The 21389-nt window shown below is 38.6% G+C and overlaps 1 long non-coding RNA gene across 1 annotated transcript in view; it reads left to right on the forward strand.

The window, feature by feature from the left end:
- Window positions 1–19935, forward strand: part of LOC123575202 (uncharacterized) — a 40531-nt gene extending 20596 nt beyond the window's left edge. The window contains exon 5 of the long non-coding RNA XR_006700376.3: window positions 19326–19935. This is a non-coding gene — a long non-coding RNA (uncharacterized lncRNA). The remainder of the gene's footprint in view (window positions 1–19325) is intronic.
- The last annotated feature ends 1454 nt before the right edge of the window (window positions 19936–21389 follow it).

Genomic DNA, 21389 nt, shown 5'->3' on the forward strand with positions numbered 1-21389 from the left:
AGGTGAAGCCATCTGGGCCTGTGTTGTTCTTTGTAGTAGCTATAAGGTTATTCAGATGTTTTATTTCTTCTTTTCTGAATTTAGGCAATATATGTCTTTAGATAATTTCATTTCATCCAAGTGATTGAATGTATAAAACAGCATAAAATTGCTCATAATACCTCTATTAACTTTGTGATATTTGCAAGGTCTGTAGTGATATCTCCTTTTAGATTGCTGATATTACTAATTTATGTCTCCTCTTTTTTGCACTACTAGTCTATAATTTATCAATTTTATTGATCTTTTAAAAGAACCAACTTCTTGTTTCATTAGTGTTCTTTATTTTGTATTCCTATTTCTTGCTTTCTTTTTTTTGGATTTATATTGCTCTTCATTTGCTAACTTTCTTGGGTCATCGAGTTTAGATCTTTTGTGTTTTATAATGTAACCATTTAAAACTTTTAATTTTCTGTCTCAATACTATCACATAAATTTCTCTGTGTATTTTTTCTTTTTATTTAGTTGGAAATATTTTCCAATTTCCCTTCTCTTTACTTTTTAACCCATGTGTTAAAGAGAGAAGTACCATTTAATTCCCAAATACTTGGAGATTTTCCAGATTTTTTTTTTTTTTTTTTTTTTTTTTTTTGAGACGGAGTCTCGCGCTGTGTCACCCAGGCTGGAGTGCAGTGGCGTGATCTCGGCTCACTGCAAGCTCCGCCTCCCAGGTTCACGCCATTCTCCTGCCTCAGCCTCCGAGTAGCTGGGACTACAGGCGCCCGCCACCACGCCCGGCTAGTTTTTTGTATTTTTAGTAGAGACGGGGTTTCACCATGTTAGCCAGGATGGTCTTGATCTCCTGACCTCGTGATCCACCCGCCTCGGCCTCCCAAAGTGCTGGGATTACAGGCTTGAGCCACCGCGCCCGGCCGATTTTCCAGATTTTTAAAAATTTATTTCTAGTTTAATTTTGTTGTGGTCTGAGTACATGTTCTGCATGATTCCACACTTTTGAAATCCATAGAATTTTTTAGTTATTTTAGTTATTTTATGGCCTAGCAAATGGTCTATCTTGGTTAACAGTCTAAGTGCACTGAAAAATATGATGTTATTTGCCTTATTGTGTGGAGCATTCTATAAATGTCAACTAAGTCTAGCTTATTAATATTATTGTCCAAATATTTTATGTATTTCCTCATTTTTTTGTCTACTTATTCTAACAGTGACAGAGAGGGGGTGTTGAAATCTTCATCTCATAAATTTGTCTTTTTTAAAGTTCTTTCAGTTTTTATTCCATGCATATTAATTGTCTTTAATTAGGTGCATACAGATTTAGGATTGGTAGGTCTTCTTAAGGAATTAACTTTTTACCATTATAAAATGGTCCTTCTTTACTGTGGATAATATTTCTTGTCCTGAGTTCCACTTTGTATACTAGGAATATAATCCCTCCAGTTTTCTTGTAATAAATATTTACATGGTATATATATTCTTCTGAGGTAAGACTCCTCACACTTGAGGGCATTAGCTGCGGGGTCTGCCCACAGACCTTGACCCAAACGATGGATGAATAAAACGGACACTGACACACAGATACTCTGTTTTGCCAGTCCAGCTGAATGTCCGACTGCCTGCACACCAAGAGAGGCTTATCACTGCGGCTGGCCCTGAGCAGCTCACACTCTAGGCATTAATTTCGTATACAATTAACAACAGAATCTCTGAGTCAACACACTTGTGGATAATTAACATGGTTAAGAGAGTAGTTCTACGAATGATTAAAGCTCAGGTACTGTGGTCTGAAGTAAATACCATTAGGGGGCAATGTGCTTAGTCGACCTCCTCCCGAGAGGGTCATCTGGCTCAAAGGTTAGTTAATGAAGGTCGGGTAAACAGACTTAACTGGGGAAGCCTCTATTGTCCCTAGTATTTACCCTGTGACCTAATGCTCTAAGGTAAGAACCAGTTGCCTTCAGCTTGTTCAATTATTACAAGCTATGTAACCTTTCAGCCTTCCAAAAGGTTTGTGACTATTCCCTATAACTTTCCCTAATATTTCCCTTTAATATTACTGCCACCATTCTGATTGAATCCCAACATTCTTCTATTGTTATTTTAAATTGAACTGTTTTTTAAGGTGCATTTCTTGCAGATAGCATATACAGTTGAGACTTGAACAATGTTGGTTTGAACTACATAGGTGCACTAATACATGGAGTTTCTTCAATAAATATATTGGAAATTTTTTTTGAAGATTTGTGACAATTTGAAAAAACTCACTGGTGAAATACATAGCCTAGAAATATTTTAAAACTTAAGAAAAAGTTAGGTACATCATGAGTCACTAAAATATATGTAAATATTAGCCTATTGTATCATTTACTACCACAAAGTATACACATATCTATAATAAAAATTTAAATTTATCAAAACGTACACAAACACAGACCATACGTGGCGCCATTTGCAGTCAAAAGAAATGTAAACAATTTAAAGATTCAGTATTAAATCATAACCGTATAAAATTAACTGTAGTTCATACTGTAATAATTTCCTAGCCACCTGCTATTGCTGTTGTGGAGAGCTCAAGTGTTGCACATCTCTGCTTAAAATGCCATGTGATGTAATCAACTCTACCTGAGCAACTTATCTCTCTAATAAAGAGCATATAACAATAAAAAGTGGTCTTTCACAGTCCTTGTGCATTTTTTAAATCATGTTTTGTGCAATATCTTAAACCTTTAGTAACATCATGGGACCCACACAAAGTTCCACCAGTGATGCTGGCAGTGCTCCTAAGAAAAGTCATGACATTACAAGAAGAAGTTGATTGCTTGATAGATACTGTAGATTGAGGTCTGCAGCTGCGGTTGCCACCAGTGGTTGCCACCAGTTCAGACAGACGATTCATCTTGTAAACAGACCATAGAGCTTATGGTATCTAAATACAGGATAGTACTCTTCCTTATGACTTTCTTTTTCTTTTCTCCAGCTGACTTTATTTTAAGAAAACAGTATATAACACACATAACATACAAAATATGTGTTAATTGACTACGTTATCTATAAGGCTTTGGTCAACAGTAAGATAGTAGTAGTTAAGTCTTTGGGGAGTGAAAAGTTATATTTGGATTTTTTGCAGTGTAAGGGTTGGTGGCCCTGACCCCCACATTGTTCATCTGTAGTTAGGTTTTGCTTTTTTATTCCATCTATAAATCTCTGTCTGCTAATTAGAGTGTTTAGACCACTTTTATTCAATGGAATTATCAATTATCAATTATTCAATGACAGGTCCAAGACCGTCTTGCCATTTGTTTCCTATTGATCCCATGTGTTTTGTTCCGTCCTACCTGACTTCTTGGATTCGGTACTTTTTAATTTTTAGTATTTGATCTCTACTATTGGCTTATTAGCTATGACTTGTTATATTTTCCATTGTTTACTCTAGAGTTTACAATATACCTCTTCAAATTATTATCATCTACCTTCAAATGATATTATATCAGTTTCTGTATACTGTAAGCAACTTACAAAAATAGTGGTTCCTTTCCCTCTTCTCACTCTTTGTGCCATTGTTGCTATACATGTTCCTTCAACATATGTCAGAAACCCTTCATTACACTGTTGTTAATTTTTTCTTGAAGTCAATAAGATCATTTTTTTTTAATTTAAAGGAAAATATTCTTGTGTGTCTATCCATCTTTCAGCTATTTTAAACACTCTTCATTCCTTTGTGTAGATTCAAGTTTTCATTTGGTATAGCTTTCTTGAGTCTAAAAAGTTCTGGACATCTCTTACAGGCAGGTCTTCTGGTAAAACAAACAAACAAAAACAAAAAACAAAAAACAGTCTCTCACCTTTTGTTTATCCAAAAAGTGTTTTTATTTCACTATCATTTTATAGGATATTTTCACTGAATATAGAATTCTAAGCTGCAGTTATTTTACTTTCAGTTATTTAAAGCTGGTTTCATAGTTTCCTGGCTACAATGTTTCTGATATGAAGTTCTGAGTTTATTCTTATATTTGTTCCTCTGTATATAATGTCGATATTATCTGTCTGCTTTTAACATTTATTATTTATTTTTCCTTTTCAGCAATTTGATGATTATGATGCACCATGGATTCATTTTCTTTGTGTTTTTCATGGTCGAGCTTCTTGGATGTGTGGATTTCTGGTTTCCAACAAACTTGAAAAATTTTGTGACTGTTTTGTCTTCTTTTTTTTTTTTTTTCTGTTACTCTCCCTTCTTTCGAGGCTCTAACTGCACACATATTAGAGCATTTGCTCTTATCCTAAAGTTCAATAAGGCTCTATTCTTTTTTTTGTTTTTCTCAGTCTTTTCTTTTTTCTATTTTTGGGCAGTTTCTTGTTTTTGTTTTTTTTTTTTTGAGACAGAGTCTCGCTCTGCCGCCCAGGCTGGAGTGCAGTGGCCCGATCTCAGCTCACTGCAAGCTCCGCCTCCCGGGTTCACGCCATTCTCCTGCCTCAGCCTCCCGAGTAGCTGGGACTACAGGCGCCCGCCACCTCGCCCGGCTAGTTTTTTGTATTTTTTAGTAGAGACGGGGTTTCACCGGGTTAGCCAGGATGGTCTCGATCTCCTGACCTTGTGATCCGCCCGTCTCGGCCTCCCAAAGTGCTGGGATTACAGGCTTGAGCCACCGCGCCCGGCCTATTTTTGGGCAGTTTCTATTGTCTATAGTCAAGTTAATTGATTTTCTTCTGCAGTGTCTTCTGTGAATTTTATGTTGAACATTGACGTTTTTATATCTAAGCATTCCATTTATTTGTTTATCTTCCGTTTCTCTTCATTGTGTTGATTTATTTAAATTCTTAAGCATATTCTTAATAACTATTTAAAGTTCTTGTCTGATCATTCCATTATTTCTGTCATTTTGAGGTCTCTTTCTCTTGATTCATTTCTCTCCTGGTCACGTTTTCCTTCTTCACATGCCTAGTACTTTTCATTGGGTGCTAGGTGTTGTTAGTATTACATTATTGAGTGTTTGAATTCAGGTATTTGTTATTTTAACAGTATTGACTTTGTTTGACCTGGCAGGTAACTTTTGCATCAACTTAATCCTTTGGAAGCTTGTTTTGAAGATTTTCAGGGGTAGTCTGGTAGAGTCTTTAATCTAGAGCTATTTGAGCTCTACCACAAAACCTAACCCTTTCAGACTCTCTGTTGAATGCCTTAGATATTTAAGTCTCTTCATTCTAGATGGCTGTAGTTTTAAGGTCTACCAGTCCTTAGTGAGCTGTTTTTGTCTAACTTTGTGGACTTTGTCTATGTATGCACAGCCTAGAATTCAACAACAGAATCAAGAGATGCCATGAAGATTTCTTTGTTTCTTTCCCTCTGTCCTGCAAATTTTAATGTCCTCAGAAGCCTGGGACTCTAATCTCTATCTTCTCAACACACTTAAAACTCCACGCCCTCCCCGAATTCTCCCTTCCTACACTACTTTCTAGAAAGTGTCCCTAGGCAGAAAGCCAATGACTCACTTCATTTCATTCCCTCAGGCATCATAGTCCTTGTCAGGCCTCTGAGCCCAAGTCAAGCCATCGCATCCCCTGTGACTTACACATATACACCCTGTATATGTGCCTGAAGTAACTGAAGAATCACAAAAGAAGTGCAAATACCCTGCCCCGCCTTAACTGATGACATTCCACCACAAAAGAAGTGAAAATGGCCGGTCCTTGCCTTAAGCGATGACATTACCTTGTGAAATTCCTTTTCCTGCCTCATCCTGGCTCAAAAAGCTCCCCCACACTGAGCACCTTGTAACCCCCACTCCTGCCTGCCAGAGAACAACCCTCCTTTGACTGTAATTTTCCTTTGCCTACCCAAATCCTATAAAACGACCTCACCCTTATCTCCCTTTGCTGACTCTCTTTTCAGACTCAGCCTGCCTGCGCCCAGGTGATTAAAAAGCTTTATTGCTCACACAAAGCCTGTTTGGTGGTCTCTTCACACGGACGCGCATGACAGTCCTGTGTTGCATGTTGTCCAATGTCTGAACACTGTTGTTTCATGTATTTTGTCAAATTTTCAAATTGTTTATGAAGACAGGCAAGCCCAATACCATTTATTCTGCCATGGTTGAAGAAGTTTAGTCTGTACTTTGCTGCAATTTTGACTTTTGTTTTTCCAAGACAGACCTGCAAGGAGGCAGCCCTGACATAATTTGCCAGTGGACTGTTGACGAAAAAAGTCAAACTCTGTAAAATATTTGAAGAGATCTATTCTAAGTCAAATATGAGTGACCATGACCCTAAACACAGCCTTCAGGAGGTCCTGAGCACATGTGCCCAAGGTGGTAGGGGGTAAAGCTTGGTTTTATCCATTTTAGGGAGGCATGAGACATCAATCAAATACATTTAAGAAATACATTAGAGTCAGGCGCAGTGGCTTATGTCTGTAATTCCAGCACTTTGGGAGGCCAAGGCAGGTGGATCACTTGAGGTCAGGAGTTTGAGACAAGCGTGGCCAAATTGGTGAAACCCCATCTCTACTAAAACTACAAAAATTAGCCAGATGTGGTGGTGCATGCCTATAATTCCAGCTACTCAGGAGGCTGAGGCAGAACTGCTTGAACACAGGACGTGGAGGTTGCAGTGAGCCAAGATCATGCCACTGCATTCCAGCCTGGGTGACTGAGTGAGACCCCGTCTCAAAAATAAAAAAACAAAGAAAGAAAGAAATACATTGGTTTGGTCCAAAAGGCAGGACAATTCAAAGTGGGGGTGGGGTGGAGTGGATTTCCAGGCTATAGGTAAATTTAACATTTTCTGGTTGACAACTGGTTGAGTTTGTCTAAAGACCTGGGATCCACAGAAAGGAAATGTTCAGGTTAAGATGAAAGATTATGGATACCAGGGTTCTTTTGAAGTCTTAACAGTGACTGCCCTTAGAGACAATAGTTGACAAATTGTTTCCTATTCAGACCTTTAAAAGATGGTAGACTCTTAGTTAATCTCTTGAGGACTGAGTGGGCCTAGAAGAAAAAGGTCTAGCTATGTTAATAGGGATTCTTTACAGCTGCAAATTTTCCCCCACAAAGGACAGCTGTGCAGGGCCATTTCAAAACATGGCAAAGAAACATGTTTTGGGGTAAAATATTTTGACTTTCTTCTTTGTCACATAATGTTATACCACGGTCAGATTGGAGAATAAGTCATGACATATAGGGTTAAATAAAACCTCCTTGATGAGAATTTATGGTTTGTAGGGCAAGACTCCCCAGACCCCTTAGATGGGAATTTGGGCAAGATAGAAAAACAAAACAAAACAAAAAAAAAACAGAACTTAGTCCTCAAGATGATCACATTCATTCACTTTACTAAGGGAATGAGAAAGAGTAGCAAGAGAAGCCCAGCAAAGGCCTTGGAGAGGCCACAAGAGGCAACACAATGAACACAAACTGGGGTGAGAACAATTATAAAAGTGATCAGAAGTGAACTGAGATAAATCATATAGCCTGTTGGATATAAAATACTTCAGGAATAAATGCTCAGTGCCATGAAGTAAAACCAGTACCCAGGCAAAAGTTTAATTCTCTCAGCAAGGCAATTTACTTCTGCAGAAGGGTGCCACTTGTGTCAATCAAGACCACAAGAGCACAGGGAACAAAGGAGATTAGGGGTTTTTAAATCCTTAACGCAATCCCTACCTCTGTGTCCTTCCCTCATGGGCTGGGGTCAGACCGTACAATCTGAGCTGACCTGATTGGCTACTTGTACATATTTTTCTAAATATAGAAGGGGAGGGGGACTTGAGGTACAGAGGTGGAGCATGTGAGACGTGCAGTTTCAGGGGAACAATGGGTGCAGGTAACCAAGGGAACAGATGTGAGTCATTGATTAGAGCTGATGGGAAAGGGGTAGGCTCTTTTACGGTAACTAGGGGGCAAGGAGGAACAGGAAAGTTGAGTTTGAGAACAAAAGACAAGGAAGTTAGCCGGATACATTTTTGGAGAGAAACTCAGAGAAATTCATTGTATCTTACATAACCCAAAGTTATCAGTTTATCAAAACGAAAACTACAGCTTAGTAAAGTTGTTATTTGCTCATTGATACACAAATAATTAATATCAGAGACTTATTCTAAATCTTTATCCAAAATTCTGCCTATAATAGAAACTGACAATATCTTCAACAGCCCATAATCCTTAACAAGAAATCAAACTTATTCCATCCTAGGAAATGTTCTGGGGAAACTGTGGTCCACGAAGACTATCTGTCTTAGTTCTATAGCAATCTATGCTTTTAAATGGCAGGAAGGCCCACCCAAGCCTCATCCCCAGTAATAGCTTGGTAGTCTATTAGACTTCCTCTTGAGTCTAGGCTTGGAAGATATCACCTCTACTTTTTTTTTTTTTAATAAAGAAGTCGCATCAGGCTAACGGATAACCAAAGGAATGACCTGTGGTGTCCTTCTGACCCTCATATAGACCACACCCTTCAGAAGGTCCTTAAATTCAACCCATTTGTCTATGACAATGGCAAGTAATTGATAATCAGGAGTGGGTTGGCTTTTGGGGTCTCACCTATAAATCTCTGAATTGACAGACTGAGTTTTGCAGAACCCTGCAAAGAGTAGGTCCAGTAGTTTTGATAGGCCTAATATGATTTCCCACCTACTTCTTAATAAGAATTCAGGTTTTTACTGGTCTGTCAGTGAATGTTTGGGTAACTTGATAGCAAGGTAATATAATTCTAATATTCAAAGGCAAAAATTAGGAGTTGGTGATCCTAACTGCACTCTGTACCTTCAGTGTTGGGACTCAGAATTATTCATTTACTTGTCTACCTCCTCATCTCTTTATCAGAAGTGGGAGGCTGCTAGAGATCAGGGTTGGGATGTGCAAGGGTCCAGGTGTCAACTGATGGGCTGAAACTGGAAAAATCAAGTTGCACTGGGGTTGCTTGATTTGGTTCTGAAAAGAGGGAAAAATAATTTCTAAAAATAGATAAAGAAAAAAGTGAAGAAAGGCAGGATTTGTTTTCTTTTATGGTAGTGAATAGACTGGAATCTTTCTTGACTCTTCCTTCTTACCCTCAATCTCAGCATGCAATTAATTTATGATTCCTTTCCACCCAAAATCTGTTACTTACTCTCAGTTCAACTTGCAATCTTCTAATCCGTGCCTGCTTATCTCTTGCCTGGACATTTGTGATAGTCTTATCTCTTGACCCTTATTCTTTTCCTTCTGCAGTTCACCCTCAATACTGCTACTGTAAGTTAACTTGTCAAATCAATGCTCAGAAACCCTAAGTGGATTCCCATTAGAAGTAAGATAATATTCAAACTTAACTTCATTCTAAGTCCTTAAAAATTCTATCTGTCATCAATGCCTCCAGCTCAACAACGTGCCCCATGCTCCAGCCTTAAATACCATTCCCCCAACGTGCCATTCACGTTCCTTTTCTCTGGTCTTTGTTCCTAGTATTCCCACTATCCATAAAGCCCCTTCTTTAGTTTCACAAAGTTCTATTTATTTTCAAGGTTCTTTTGGCCCGTACTTCCTCAGTGAAGCCTGCTCACAACTTCCCAAGAAAGAATACCGTTTATCTGAAATTATGTAACTTTTTAACAACCACTAGAACACTTGCCCTGAGTTACTGTTCAATGGGTCTGCCTACCTTCTACGTATCTTTATTTCTCTATCATGTAGCACACAGGAAGTGATCATTAACATCTATTTAAATAAATCAAATTGCATAAGAGTTCACGATGAAGGCACATTGTAATCTAAAATAGGTATGACTGATGCCTGGAATCCATATAGCTATATCAGATTACAGGATACTTGTGAAAGTTCTTTGGTGATGTAGCTAATCAGGGGATTATGCAGGTGATGTGAGGGTGAGTGGAGCCAATTCTTTTCATTAGCTAGAATTATTATAAAATGTAGTACTGGAAATGACTTGAAAAATCATCTAATCTCAGTATGATTTCAACTCTTATGCTTATACTAATTGTTTGGTGGAGACTCCCTGGGGTACTACATTAGGGATTCTCTGGTCATGCACAAAGGACAATTACTAACATGCTCTGACATGTAAGTAATGTTTGATATGTGTATTTGTGAAAAGAGAGTGGAGGGGGGAAGTACTAGTGTGTGAACCTAATAGTTGCCAGTCCCTGATGACTAATCTATATGTTTCTTTAGGTCCACAATTTAAACATCTTAGAAATATCCATTTCTATCACATTTTTAAGACTTCCATATAAAAACAAAACAAATCTTGCTATATGATTTGCTGTAGTATATAATTTTTAATATATAAAGATTTGTGTCCTCTTTAATCCATAACTATGCTGTGGGTTAACAAAGCCTCCTTAACTCTGCCTTTGGGAAACATAGAAGCCTGTGTTATAATTCATGTAGGAGCTAGCTATGGTTTGGATATTTGTTCCCTACAAATTTCATGTTAAAATTTGATCCCCAGTGTTGGAGATGAGACCTACTGGGAGGTGTTTGGGTCACAGGGATGGATCTCTCATGAATGGCTTGGTACCATTATCACAGGAGTGAGTTTTTGCTCTACTAATTCCCACAAGAACTGGTTGGTAAAGCCTGGCACCTCCCTCCCCTCTCTCTTGCGCCTTCTCTTGCCATGTGATTTCTGCATGTCAGCTCCCCTTCACCCTCTGCCATTAGTGTTCCACTGAGAATAGCCTGAGCCCTCACCAGAAGCAGATGCTAGTGCCATGCTTTCTGTATAACCTGCAGAACTGTGAGCTAAATAAGCCTCTTTTCTTTATAAACTACTCAGCCTTAGGTCTTCCTTTATAGCAACACAAATGGACTAAGACAGAGCTCCTACAAACCTGAAGGTCACTGTTATTTTTCCCCACTATTTCTGTTTTCATCCATCCATTACCCCACTACTCATCTGTATTAGTCAGGTTTCTCCAGAGAGACAGAACCAGTAGGATACATGAAAAAAGATTTATTAGGGAAAAATTGGCTCACACAATCGGAGAGGCAGAGAAGTTCTATGATAGGCTGGTCTGTAAGCTGGAGAAACAGAAAAGCCATTAGCATGGCTCAGTTCGAGTCTGAAGCCTCAGAACCAAGAAATCTGATAGTGCAGCCTCCAGTCTGAGACCAGACCTCCAAGAGCCTCCAGGAGGCTGTGTGTACAAGTCTCAGAGTCCAAAAGCTGAAAAACCTGGAGTCTTATGTCCAAAGGCAGGAAAAGAAGAAGCACACCTCTGCAGAAGGAAGAGAGAGAGCAGAGAGAGCACAATCCTCCGTCTTCTACCCATTTGTGCTAGCCTCCAACAAATAGGAAGGTGCCTGCCTGCACTGAGGACTGGTCTTCTCCTAGTCCCTTGACTCACACATCAGTCTTCTCTGGAAACACTCTCACAGACGCACCCAGAAACAATGTTTTACCAGCCAACTAGGCATCCCTCTATTCAGTCAAGCTGACCCCTAAAATTAACCATCACACCATCCATCTATCCATCTATCCAGTTTGTATTTTACTAAATGAGATAGTAAAAATAACACAGTTGACTCAGGGGTTGGTGTACTGACCCCTGCACAGGAAAAAAAAAAAAAAAAAAAAAAAAAATTCCATATATAACTCTTGACTCCCTCAAAACTTAACCACAAATAGCCTATTGTTGACCAGAAGCCTTAGGGGTAAGAAACAGTCCATTATCACAAATTTTGTACATGTGTTATACACTGTAGTCTTACAATAAGATAAGCTGGAGAAGAGAAAATGTTGTTAAGAAAATCATAAGGAAGAGAAAATATATTTACTATTCATTAAGTGGAAATGAATCATCATAAAGGTCTTCATCCTCATTGTCTTCACATTGAGTAGACTGAGGAGGAGGAAGAGGAAGGGTTGGTGTTGCTGTCTCAGAGTAGCAGAGGTGGAACAGATGGAAGAGGTAGAAGGCAAGGCAGAGGAGGCAGGCACACTTGGTATAACTTCTATAGAAAAAAATCACATATAAGTAGATCCATACAGTTCAAGGATCACCTGTATTCGGAAGGCACTGTGCAAAGGCTAAGAGGTGCTAATAAGGATCTGCTAAGCATTGATTGGAAGGGGAATATTACTGTCTTGGATCTAGCAGTTGACTCAGTGCTGGCTTACAACTCAAAATCATCTCTGTGTCACTGACCTTCAGTTCCTGGTACAAACCAGGCTATATGACATTCTAGTCCACAGCTAACCCTTCTTAGTTTCTTGATTAACATTGTTTGCACCAGCACCACACTGGGATTTTGAAATTCACTTTCTGTTGCTCTAATTTGTATCACTGCCACCTCTGCTTTGTTATTAGAAGGCCTTATAAATGTACTGTCAATATGAAGCCACTTTATAGAAACAATAGACTTTCTACTGCTCTATTTAGCATGCAGAGGTGCTCCAACCTCCCATCCTTAAGTAAAATAAAACCCTTCTAGCCACTTTAATCTCCTTCCTTCTACTAACAGCAAAACTCCAAAGAGAGGACTCCAAGTTTACTGTGTCTGTGTCCTCACCTCCCGAATCAGGACCATCCACCACTCTCCAAGGTCCCCAATTCCCTTTTTTTTGCTGAACCCAAAGAATGTTCTTCAGACTTTATCTTTGTAACTGAAATGTTAACTTGAATTACTTTTACCCTGGAGATTTAGATCAGATCTAAACTACATGCCACCACCCAGGACATATGGGAGCATAATACACTCTCCAATCTTTCCATGGTTACCCCAAACTTGGGTCCGCAGCTCCACTCTGCCGGTTCTGCAGTGGATTATTTTACAGCCCGTGCATATTTTCCTACTCCACAACAATCCATATTTGCCGTTTAATCCTTTTCCATTATTTATGCAAACTACACTCTGCTGTGTGGGCAGCAGAATTTACTATAGCTTGGTAGATAGAGAGGAGATGAATTATGCTGAGGCAAACTCAACAACTTCAAACATGGCATTAGTCATCCCACTTTTCAGCAGCTCTTCAGCCTCCCCCTCACTCCTTCATCCCACCTGCTGTTTAGCTTCAAGACATATCACTGGCTCCTCTTTCTTCCTTCTCCTCTGATCACTCCCTTTTACCTCATTCCTAAGTTTCTCCTTGTCCCCTCTCCACACATAGGATCCCAAATTCTCATTCTATTAGGCAAAGTCATTCAGTTCTCTCCAAGTTTTACTCCTAAACACTAAACTAAGCCCACTTAATTAAGCCTAGCAAGCCTAGCCTGGCAGAACCACAAAGATTTCTGTTTGGCAAATTCAAGTCTTCCTTCTAAGGCAATTGGGGTTTTACACATATTTTTTCCTCTACTACATCTTACAACCTCTCCGTGGCATTTGACATTTTGATAATTCTTTCTCTGAAATGTTTTCCTCCTCTGACACCTTTCTGTCTTGATTTCAATCTCAGTTCTCTATTTTTCTATTTGGAAGGCTTTTATTGCTTTGCATATTTTTTAAAGGTTGATTCTAACCTTGCCCCATGTATTTTACTCTAGAGCAGCTCCAGCTCTGTTCAACAGAAATATCATGCAAGCAGCATATATAATTTTAAATGTTCTAGTAGCCACATTGTGAAAAGTGAAAATTGAAAAGTAAAGTTAACTTTGTAACATATACTGTCTAACCAATATAGCTAAAGTATTTTTATTCATCATGTAATCAAAATGAAAATTATTAATAACTATATTTTGGCCGGGCGCGGTGGCTCAAGCCTGTAATCCCAGCACTTTGGGAGGCCGAGACGGGCGGATCACGAGGTCAGGAGATCGAGACCATCCTGGCTGACACGGTGAAACCCCGTCTCTACTAAAAAATACAAAAACTTAGCCGGGCGAGGTGGCAGCGCCTGTAGTCCCAGCTACTCGGGAGGCTGAGGCAGGAGAATGGCGTAAATCCGGGAGGCGGAGCTTGCAGTGAGCTGAGATCCGGCCACTGCACTCTAGCCTGGGCGACAGAGCGAGACTCCGTGTCAAAAACAAACAAACAAACAAACAAAAAAACTATATTTTATGTTTTTTAAACAAAATCTTCAAAATCCAGTGTGTATTTTATACTTACAATGTGTCTCAATTCAGATGCTAAATTTTCATCAAAATATTTTATTGGTGCTTGGATTCATAAACTTTGGACTTGAAAAAGTGGATGTACGGACCCAAATTGTTTGAAATGTAACCTTTCCAATAATTGAATGCACACCAAAAATCATTATGTTTTTGTATTTGCATCCATTTTGACAAAACTGGTTCATCATTTTTCAAAGAATGGATTTGACTTTGAAGCAAAAGCATAGCTGTCCAAGCTTAGTAAATTTTCTTCTCTTTTTTTTTTTTTTTTTTTTGAGACAAAGTCTCACACTTGTCCCCCAAGCTGGAGTGCAATGGCACAATCTCGGCTCACTGCAGCCTCTGCCTCCCAGGTTCAAGTGATTCTCCTGCCTCAGCCTCATGAGTAGCTGGGATTATACCCAGCTAATTTTTATACTTTTAGTAGAGAGGAAGTTTCACCATGTTGACCAGGCTGGTCTCAAACTCCTGATCTCAGGTGATCCACCTGCCTCGCCCTCCCAAAGTGCTGGGATTACAGGAGTGAGCCACTGCGCCCGGCCAAAGCTTAGTAAAATTTCTAATTCTTATGCCAACTTGGTGTTATTAACATGAAATTCAAAGGTATATTGCAGACATTGAAAAGCAGCTCTACATGTACTATTATAAACAAAGCATTCCTTAAATTTTTCATGTGGTTCTTATAGCCAATATACACAATTCTGTCAATTACAATTAAAAGCTTGTACATATTGATTCATATTGTAAAAACATGTAAAGTTTTTTTTTGGTTTGTATTGTAGAAGATTTCAATTTCAACATAAATGATCCTACCTGTCTTAGCTAAGTCATAAAGAAGCTTTTCTTTTCCTTGGCAGTTAAAATTTTGCTCAGTTGTAATATCTCCTTTTTCATCTCTGATTTTATTTATTTTGGATCTTCCCTCTTTTTTTCTTAGTCTGGCTAAAGGTTTCTCCATTTTGTTTAAGTTTTCCAAAAATCAACAGTTTATTTCATCAATCTTTTGTATTGTTTTCATTTCAATTTTATTTCTTCTCTGATGTTTGCTATTTATTTTCTTCTACTAATTTTGAGTTTTGTTCGCTCTTGCTTTTCTAGTCCTTTAAGATGCATCATTAGGTTATTTCTTTGAAGTTTTTCTTCTTTTTTGATGTAAGCACTTATAAACTTCCCTCTTAGTACTGATTATTGACACTGTAGCAAGCATTCCTTTCATGGTTACTGGGTACTTGAAATGTGGTTAGTGCATCTGAGGAGGTAAATTTTTAATTTTATTTTATTTTAATTATTTTACAATTAAAATTTAAAACCAAGGCTATGTAAAATATTTTTTCTTTGTTGTTTCAGTAAGCAAAGTTTTACAAGCACTGCAACATGTAAGACACCACCTTTATTCTGTTCATAGCAACAGGAGGCAGCCAAATGCCTAAGCAGATAGGGGTGGGTCTCAGTTAAACCCCACCTTCAAGACAAAAACAGCCTGAAGGCTGAAAGACCAGACTGCTGGTCCTGGATGAAACCCGCAACCCAGAGTGAGAACTTCTGTTCCTGTCTGCCCACCCTTTCCTGATTAAATTTTTCTGAATAATGCCTTTTAACCAATCAAATATTGCCTTTTCAAATACTACCTATGACCTGCCCCTCCCCCATTCTGAGCCCATAAAAGCCCAGGACTCAGTCACACTTGGGGGCACTTTCCTGCCTTTAGGTAGGGGGACCAATCCCGTGTCCCCTCTTTGCCAAAAGTTGTTTCATCACTCAATAAAAACCCCTGCCTTGGGCTTAATACCTAGGCAATGGGTTGATAGGTGCAACAAACCAGCATGGTACATGTTTACCTATGTAACAAAGCTACACATCCTGCACATATATCTGGAACTTAAAATTAAGTTAAATTAAATTTAAAAACCTGCCTTGCTCACTCTTAGATTGTCAACACATTCTCCTTCTTCTGGATGCAGGACAAGAACTTGGGGACTGGTGTGCAAGACAGACTTGGCCCTGGCAGCTGAGTGGGTGAGCCATCTCATGCAGTGGGCAGTGTGCCCAGGCAGCGTGGCACTGGCCAGAGGTCCCTAGCTTGCAAAGTGACCAAGAAGAAAACCCTGTTTCACTAGACAGTGCGTGTCGAGCATCTGCATCATCTCTTGTTATTGTCGAAGGGTTGATTCAGTTTGAATGCTTATTTTTTATGCACTGATGTAACATTGTAATATATTTATTAGAATATTTTATATGTGGAGTACAAGTTACAGTGGTACCTATGTAAATCAAAATTAGTAATTAATTTGAAATACTTATTATTTTAATTATCTCATAATTAAAACATTTTTCTAGATTGTTTATCTTTTAGCCTCTTTGGGCTTGACAAAGACTCTCTCCTTTGACCAAAATTTCAGGCTCCTCTGAGTCCTGAACTTGGCCTGCTTTTGCTTCGAAATCAAATTCATTCTTTGAAAAATGATGAACCAGTTTTGTGAATATGGATGCAAATGTGAAGGATAATGATTTTTGATGCTCTTTCAGTTATTGGAAAGCTTACGTTTCAAACAATTTGGGTATGTACATCTACTTTTTCAAATCCAAAGTTTATGAAAACCAAGTACCAATAAAATATTTTGGTGAAAATTTAGCATCTGAATTGAGACATATTGTAAGTATAAAATACACACTAGGTTTAGAAGATTTTGTTTAAAAAACATAAAATATAGTCATTAATAATTTTCATTTTGATTACATGATAAATAAAAATACTTTATAATGAGTTAAATACTATATGTTATTAAAATTAATTTAACCTTTCAGTTTTCACTTTTTACTATGTGGCTACTAGAACATTTAGAATTATACATGCTGCTTGCATTATATTTCTTCCTTTCTTTTTTTTTTTTTTAGACGGAGTATCAGTCTGTCGCCTAGACTAGAGTGCAGTGGCGTGATCTCTGCTCACTGCAACCTCCGTCTCCCGGGTTCAAGCAATTCTCCTGCCTCAGCCTCCTGAGTAGCTGGGATTACAGTCACGTGCCACCTTTCCCAGCTAATTTTTGTATTTTTAGTAGACATGGGGTTTCACCATGTTGGTCAGGCTGGTCTTGAACTCCTGACCTTGTGATCCACCTGCCTCGGCCTCCCAAAGTGCTGGGATTACAGGTGTGAGCCACCACGCCCGGCAACTTGCATTATATTTCTATTGGACAGAACTAGAGCTACTCTAGAGTAAAATACATGGGGCAAGGTTAGAATCACCTTTTAAAAATATGCAGTTATAAAAGCCTACTGAACAGAAAAATAGAGAACTAGGAATGAAATCCTGTGTCCTCATAGAATCTAGCTTGAGCAACAATCCTGCTAAATCAGATTAGTGAAAAAATCTACCACCCTTGATATCTGACCACTTTAATATCTTATTGTCATGGCCTGCCCCCAGCAGTCCTATCAAGTCAGTTTAAGCAGGAACTCCTTATCCTTGATGTTTACCCTAGTAATTTTCCATCCACTGACCCCACCCTTGGTTATAAATTCCCACTTATCCTTGTTGGAGTCGGAGTTGTCCAATCTCTCCACTGCAAGACCCTGTGGTGGTAACCCTATCACCATAGCTCTCTTGAATACAGTCTCCCTTACCATCTTTAACAAGTGTTTGGAGAATGTTCTCATTTAGCAGGCGGCAAGAGCTGTGTCTTTTCTGCTCCGTACTTCTAGTGCCTAGCATAGCACATAGCAAAGAACAGGTGCTCAATTAGCACTTGTTGACTGAACAGTCAGGGCTCACCATGCACCTCTTCCCTCCCATTCTTTCCTCTAGCTGACATGCCAGTATTGCAGCACTGCATTAGATGTCTAGATACGCTCCTTATTTAACATATGGCATATCTAGCAAAAAGAAAAATGAAAATGCTTAAAAGGAATTCTGCATACATATTTTCTCAGTGTGGGTCTCAAAACTTGGAGAGTTCAGATATTCAGAATGCTATCTATACAAAGATCAGAAGAGAGTTGTTTTCATTTGCAGGCTTTATATATTTCCTTGAGAAGATCTGTGCTTAACCCACAGGATCAAAACAATATATACTGTACTTGTCATGACTAGAGGCAGTTTGAGAGATCAAACAGACCTGAGGTTCAAACCCTGCCTCCTCTACCTGATAGCATAATCTCCGGCAAACTACTTAGTCTCACTAAGTCTCACTGTGCTCAAGGGTAAATTGGCAATAAATCTAACTATCCCCTGAGGTCACTGTGGAGATCAAGAAGCATGCAAAACACACAGCACAGCACTCACATGGTAAGATCGCAGTATACCTTAGCAATTTTTAGCAATTTTTATTATGAATAATAGTAATAAACAAAATGTGTCAGCTAGCGTATTTTATTATAAGCATCAGAAATAGAGTCCGATTAACTTAAGCAAACAAGGGGGGAAGGAAGGTTAGTTATAAATGCTGTAAAGCAGCAGAGAACAGAAAGGAAGACTGAATCAGGAAAAATAGGTAGCAAGGATGCTCTGGGAAACTACATTTCATAAATTTAAAAATTTACTCAAAATGCCATGATCAGAATGATTCACCTCGGATGATTGTTCTGCCCTGTGCTGCTAGGTTAGATGTTCAAGTTACAAATTCAGGAAGAGAGTTTTATCTGCCTAGTATGGGTAATTTTATGCCAACCCTTTGGCATGGCGGCAAAGGTGGCAGGGGTGGCTTGCAGGTCTGCACCACCTTGATTGACAGTTTCTTCAAGAATATATTCACATGGTATGGGTTATCCCTCTCAGTAAAATTGGAGTGTTGCTTTCAAAACGAGGAGTAAGGAATGCTTTACAGGTAAAAACAGCAGATGTTCTCTACACATCGTTTTATCATAAGCTATAGATTACACAGTCTCTGCAGTGTTTGTACAGGATATAGAAAAGCTTTTGTTATTATCTGGTTCACTCCAGTGAAATAGAAGTAAAACAGGTGGAGAGCTGCCTGCTGAGGATGCGGCCCTGAGATAAGGATTCCTGGAATGTTTGAGCTGGGAGGGGTGGATTGCCCAAAGCAATCTATATTATTTGAGACTGTAGGAAAATTTGAATAGTGGTGGAAGGATGCCAAATTCTAGATGGAGAGATGTGGCCCTTGAACTCTAAAGCACAACATCAGACAAGAGAATGAGCAAAAGTGAGAGACTAAAAAATAGAGAGTAAAATGAATTGGGTTTGAAAGACTTAGAGCATCTAGTGCAGTTAAAGCTCTGAATACGAGTAAGGTGGTTTATTTCTTGTTTTTCTGCCTCCCAGAGCATTTCCAGTGGCTAAAGATGAATGCTTCAAGGAATCATCCGAAGAGGTTCTGCAGGGCTAGAGAGACTCCAAACATAAGAATTGGGCAAACACTGAACTGGATGTGGTTGCTGAATTGTTTCTGTCCTTATCTTGTCCAGATGTTTTACATCTTTCATCGGAAATTTCTCCACTGTCCTTGAGCTAATGTTTTCCGTCAATAACATTAGCTCTATCACTGCCCGTCAATAGAGCAGTGCTGATCTGTGACAACATTTTCACTGATCTGTAGTCATATCAAAGAATAGAAAAATAGGCTGGACGTAGTGGCCCATGCCTATAATTCCAGCACTTTGGGAGGCCAAGATGGGCAGATCACTTGAGGTTGGAAGTTCAAGACCAGCCTGACCAACATGGATAAACCCCATCTCTACTAAAAATACAAAATTAGCCAGGCGTGGTGGCACATGCCCGTGATCCCAGCTACTCGGAGGATGAGGCAGGAGAATTGCTTGAACCCTGGAGTCGGAGGTTGCGATGAACCGAGATTGCACCATTGTACTCTAGCCTGGGCAACAGGAGCGAAACTCCATCTCAAAAAAAAAAAAAAAAAAAAAAAAAAAAAAAGAATAGAAAAGTAAAAATTCATATTTCTCAAGTGAGGTTTTCATAAAATTAAACTTCCTCAATTTGAAGGGTTTTTATTCTAAAATTATGTCCTTCTTCATTCTGGTTTCTCTTCAGATTGTATAAACCTTTTGGTTTTTACTAAAATTATGTCCTCACACATTTTGATGTTAAAATGTCCTTATTTTTAGTGGGAAGATGGCAAGAATGGATCATAGTTTTTATAAATATCTTTACTTGGCACAATAAATACCTGGCAACTCTATATTGGTTTCCTCTCTACTTTTTTTAAAAAAAATCATGTTAGTCTGTAAAATATAAAACCTGAAAACCATGGCTCTAAATGCCTCTAAGTCACTCATGGCTTACTTCCCACGTGAGTGCACACGGGCAAAGTTGTTACAGTCCCCATCAGCAGGAGGAACACAGGAGACCCAAGTTCAAATCCTGCTTCTCCACTTACTGGTCCTTTGACCTGGAATAAGACGTTTGGTTTTATCTGTAAAATAGCAATGAGTATTGTACCTACCTTATAATGGTTCTTATGGGGTGCTCAGTAGATGTTTACTCTAATGACTGCTATTACTAATATCAGGTAAATTTTTTTTGTCTCTCAAATTATAATTAGAGTTTAGACTTTAAAGACCAGATCTTTTCATCTAAATTTTTATATCTCAAAATACTGTCTAAATAATGGACAAATCCCTCCTTAAGGTAACCATTTAAATTCATTCTCTGAAAAAAAGTATTGCATCATGAAATGAAAATCACCTTTAAAAATATAAATTGCAAAGTGAATGGTGATTTTCCTTTGACTTTCCATTGATACCAGAAGGAGCTAGATTGTCAGAATCCTTTAGAATTGTAAAGAAAATGGCAAAGGCGACCAGGGTCTGTTCCTCATTTGTTGTGAGTAGATACTTATCACCAACACCCATAGGTCTAATCCTGTCTAAATCTAGAAATAAGAGCTTATACTCAATAACTTCTAAAAATTCTCCAGATCAGAGCAATTGGATTTAAGCTTCATGAGCAAACAATATTGTATAACTTTTAATTGCCTAATTGTAGGCTCAAGCATGTTACGTTATTTTCATTTCAAAGTTTAAAGCCCAAGTCTATTTAAATAAGCTGAAATCAATGGCACTTCATAAACTGCCTCTTTTACAACAATTCCGCAGTCATTCTCTGTCCTTTTTTTCTTTGCAATAGCTTCAACTTTCATCCTTTCAGAACAGATCACTGGCAGAATGTTCCTACAGTAGAAATAACTACTTTGTAGTTTTGTTTTATTATCAAGATCTGAAATATTTTAACAAATGTAAGTCGGTTGGTGGGACCTGGCAAGCTGTGGAAAGAGCTCTGGAGAGGAACCAAAATATGTCTCTCACATGTTCCCACGCCTTCTTATGTAATAAAAAGAGAACATGCTGCCTGAATGTCTTTCATCATTAT

Source organism: Macaca fascicularis, chromosome 8 (genome assembly GCF_037993035.2).
Source record: "Macaca fascicularis isolate 582-1 chromosome 8, T2T-MFA8v1.1".
Classification (NCBI taxonomy): domain Eukaryota; kingdom Metazoa; phylum Chordata; class Mammalia; order Primates; family Cercopithecidae; genus Macaca; species Macaca fascicularis.